The 4,783-nt window shown below is 56.2% G+C and overlaps 1 protein-coding gene across 1 annotated transcript in view; it reads right to left on the reverse strand.

The window, feature by feature from the left end:
• The window catches only part of HAPLN3 (hyaluronan and proteoglycan link protein 3), a 14,790-nt gene that overhangs the window by 9,397 nt on the left and 610 nt on the right, over window positions 1-4,783 (reverse strand). The window lies entirely within an intron of this gene.

A 4,783-nucleotide genomic window follows, 5' to 3' on the forward strand; every position in this document is an offset into this window, starting at 1 on the left:
GTCCCCGGGAGGGGCTCGCCAGCCACAGTCTGCCATGTGCCCAGCAGCCCATCCGCCCCGGATGCCCCCCAGCAAGAAAGGGCTTCCCCTGGGAGCTACAAACTGAGACCTGTGTGCTCTGGAGTGGGGGATGCATATTTTTGGGGCCCCTGGGAGGCTCAGTCGGCAGAGCGTCCGACATCGGCTCAGGTCATGATCTCTCGGTTTGTGGTTTGAGCCCCGCATCGAATTCTGTGCTGACAGCTCAGAGCCTGGAGCCTGCCTCCGATTCTATGTCTCCTCCTCTCTGCCCCTTCCCTGCACTCTGTCTCAAAAATAAACACTAAAAAATTTTAATGCATGTTTTTGCATTAAATGCATTAAAAACAAGATGGGCGGGGAATAAAGTTGGGCAGATTATTCAAAACCTATGCAACTTTGTAACCAGAGTGTTAAGAAAACCAGGAACAGCCCTAATGAAAAACATCAGGACTGTTCAATCTCCACTGACCTCAGCACCCTGTCAATTAGCCCTTTAGCATCCCCTGTCCCCCTCTGAGATGTAGGTCTTCAGGGGACTACTGGATGCCAGTAGAAACCAGACTTACTGAAATTAAGACTCTGACCCAGGGTGAAGCTATCTTCAATAATTTCCTCACACCCCAACCCCCCCCCTCCCAAACTCCGGGTACCTTGCGTTGCAACTTCTTCCGGATTCCTGCATTCACCTGAAAACTTTGTGTTAGGCAGTTATCCAGACATCCCTCCCTCCCCAAACCTACTGTGTCCCTGAGTTGACATGGTGTGGATTTTGGGTCTTTCGAGGTGGGACAACTTGGTGGGAAGGGATACTGCACGATCCAAATGGGTTTGGTTCCTGAGTTTTGGACCCTGAACGGCAGGGGCCTGGATAGTGACAGGCATCTGCATGTACAAGAAAGGCACTTTCTGAGGACTGTGATTCTTAAGGAATCCGTCACTTGCTAAAGCTTGCTCTTCGTGAGAAATTCTGGGGGCGCCTGGGTGACTCCAACGCTTAAGCGTCCAGCTCAGGTCATGATCTCCCCACTCATGGGTTCGAGCCCCACATGAGGCTCTACTGACAGCTCAGAGCCTGGAGCCTGCTCCAGATTCTATGTCTCCCTCTCTCTGCCCCTCCCTCACTCTCACTCTTGCTCAAAAATGAATGTTAAAAAAACCAGCCTGTTAAATTCACTCCAAGACGTCAGCATGTTGAGAAAAGCCACTACTGGACTAATGCCATCCCAGGTATGCTAACCTCAGTCCCCGCTGCTCCTTCCAATCGAGAACGAGGTAATTCCTAGCTCAGAAACACGCCCTGAGGCAGGAAAGACTATAGCACCTTGTGATGTCCTCTAGCGAGCTCCTAGGCACCCCTTTCCCGCCCCGAAGACCCCAATACACTCACAACCTCACGCCTGAGAATTGCACTTACCCCCTGGGTGTCAGAGGGCTTCCATGGCCAGCAGCTCCCTTGATCCTCCCAAGAGCCCCCAGCCCCCCACCCACCCCACTCGGCAAGAATTTTATTCTCCCCAATCAACCCACAGGTAGACAGAGGCACAAAAGCACAGAGCAATTCTCAAGGTCACATGACCAAGACAGAGGCAGGACTCTGACCTCCGCGGCCACCCCCCATCACGGTCTGTCTCCATTAAGGACCGCCTTCCACTCGCCAGTGCACCTTCACGGGGTCCTTGCCTGTGGGTCTCCCAATATCGGAATTTTTATCTGTTGTACAGGCAAGGAAACCGAGGTTCAGAAGTGCTAAGGTACATGGCTGAGGTTACCCAGGTAGCAGATGGAGCTGGAATCGGACATCCTTCACTCAGCGAGGGTTGATCACACACCCACCATGTGCCAGACACCGCTCTGGGCATGCCAGATACACATCAGAATCTTCCAGAAGCTCACCTTTCCAGTGAGGGAAACAGTAAGCACGAGGCAGGGCCTATGTGATGTCAACCACTGGATGTGACCGAGGAGGCCGAAGCTGGAGGGGTGGGGGGTGTGCCCGGAGGCAGGATGGATCAGGAAGGCCTCCCTGAGAAGGGGACCAGCTTGAAGGTATGAGCTTTGGAAATCCTAGGGAAAAGCATTCCAAGGGAGGGAACAGCCAGTGCAAAGGCCTTTGGCAGGACTAGCCTGAAGTCCAATGAGGAGCGAGGAGCAAGAGGGGGAGGGTGGTGGGAAGTGATGTCCAAGCAGCCGTCGTGGGACCCCTGTGACCACTAAAGCAGTTCTGAGTGGAGGACCGCTATGAACCTGACTTGCATTCTAGAAGACCCATGCAGGTGATCTCCCTCCCCCCGCTCAGGTGCCTGGCCGCCTCGTGCCTCCTCCTTCCCAGCCCAGACCAGCCCTATTCTCATTCCTTCCGGCCCCCCTCCAGCCTGGACACACGCCTTGCCCTACTCTCTGGTCTGTTAATGCTACGGCAGGGGCACCCGGCTGGCTCAGTTGATGAAGCATGTGACTCCTCATCTCAGGGTTGTGAGTTCGAGGCCCATGTTGGGAGCGAAGTCTGCTTAAAACAAACCAAACCAAACAAAATCCCAGCAAAGGAAGAAGTGTGACCTGGTCAACCTCTCTTTGCTGGATGCTAGCTCAGCAGTCCTGCACCCTTACGCTGGGAGGCAAAACGGTCCAGACCGACAAAAGGAGTTCTGAACATAAGCGCCGTGTCCAGGAGCTATGCCCCTGATGGGAGCACGACCCCTCTTCCAGCCCTTTGATGGGAGTGTGGCCTAGAAAGCCTGAGGTGACCGGGTGCCACGCCCTCGCTGGATGACGCTGGGCCTGTTCTTCGTCACTCTGCACCCAGGCTCCCCCAGCTCCAAAGAAGACTTCCAGGGAAGCTCAAGGGTTGATGACCAAAAACCACCCTGGACATTAGGCGAAAGCACAGAGCCGAGTCCTGATCCTGAGCCTCGAGTAGCAAATGCCACTTAGCTGTCGCCCTGCCCCAGGCCCGCCTCTGACCCCTACCCCTGGGGAAGCAGGGGCCAGCGTCCGCTCCCCTCACCCGCCTACCCTGGACCCCAGCCCCTCGGAACCACCGGAGGCACCACCAGCTAGAAGAGCTGAGACCAAGCCCAGCCCAGTCACCCCGGCAGCTGGGGGCTCCCCAAAGGAGCTGGAGCTCTCCCACCTACACCCTGCTGAGTGACCTTGAACAAGGTACCCAGCCTCTCTACATGTCCATGTCCTCCTCTGTAAGAACAAAAAAGGATGAATACTAGCACCTCCTTCTCGGGCTGTGGTGAGGATTCCACAAGATCAATTACGTCCAGTCCCATCTATGAGATCAATCATTTCCAGTCTCAATGCATGGCAGGTGCCCGACAAAGAGTGGCGAATACAGCTGGGCGGAGAACAGGGGCGGATTTCAGGGTCTAGCATCAGACTGGCCACCGGGTTCCACCCAATTACTAACAGCGTATCGTGGGAGCACCTGGCTGGCTCAGTCACTAGACCATACAACTCTTGATCTCAGGGTGGTGAGTTCAAGCCCCACGATGGGTGTAGAGATATCTTAAAATCCTGGGGCACCTGGCTGGTTCGGTCGGTTAAGCGTCTGACTTTGGCTCAGGTGATGATCTCCCAGCTTGTGAGTCTGAGCCCTCGTCGGGCTCTGTACTTGACCGCTCAGCCTGGAGCCTGCTTCGGATGCTGGGTCTCCCTCTCTCTCCCTGCCCACTCCCCACTCATGCCCACGCTCGCTCGCTCGCTCGCTCTCAAAAGTGAATAAACATTAAATTTTTTTGATCTTTAAAAACCGTGTACAAGTGAGCAAGCCACGGAGTTTCAATTTCCCCCTCTGTAGGGTGGGAGGTCACACCAGCTCCAATCAGAAAAGATTAGGGGGGAGAATGAGGGTGAGCACTCCAAAAAGATTAGCTATTACTATTAACAGCGAACAAGGTGAACTCTCCCATTACTTCGGTAGATCTTTCTCCCCCTCTCACTACCTAGGAAAGAAAGCAGCCACCCTCGCCTTCCCTTGATGGTTGGGGAAACTGAGGCCAAGGGCATGCAGACGAGTGAAGTACCCAAGGCTGTATCTTTGGTAAACAGGCAGATGTTAGAGAAAACTCCAGTCTCCTGACCACCCATCCTTAGCTTCTCCCAGCACCACTTGCTTCGGGACCCCTCCACGCACCAGAATAAGCTGAATCCCTACCTTGGAAGGAAGACGGGCCACCCCCCACCCAGACTATGCTCCCTGTGCGGCCGAGAAAGTCCCCCACACTCCAGTAGGGGGCAGCACTGCCCTCGAGGTCTCCGAAAGCCCGGCTCCGGGTGAGGAATTCGACTTCGGTGGCCCCCGGTTTAGACAAGGCTGACAGGCGCCTTTGAAACCTGCGGCCCCCGGAACGTGGAAGCCGGAGGTGTTTGCTGCCAGCATTCCCATCCCCCTGGCTCCTGCAGGGCGGCGGGAGAGAGGCCAGGGCGCCTCTCCATCACCTCCCCCTGCTGCCCAGAGCAGAAGCACTCCCGGGGGTCAGCCCTGAGGGGTCAGCACAGGGCACCGCGGTCGAGGCCGGGTCACAGGCCGCTGGGGCCACCCGGAGAGTTGGCAACAGAGCTGGGTCCGAGCGCCCGCGCTGTTTCCTTCCTGGACGACCCCATCTCCCACCCAGGGCGCTTCTCGCCGCCCTCCCTCTGCGCCCCTGCTCTCGCTGCCCTAAAGCAGAAACCCCAGTGAACCCAGGCCTGAAACCGACGGGCATCCTTTGCGCTTTCCCTGGGCAGAGGCCAAGAGGCGCAAGCCCGTCCGCCC

Source organism: Suricata suricatta, chromosome 9 (assembly GCF_006229205.1).
Source record: "Suricata suricatta isolate VVHF042 chromosome 9, meerkat_22Aug2017_6uvM2_HiC, whole genome shotgun sequence".
Lineage (NCBI taxonomy): Eukaryota > Metazoa > Chordata > Mammalia > Carnivora > Herpestidae > Suricata > Suricata suricatta.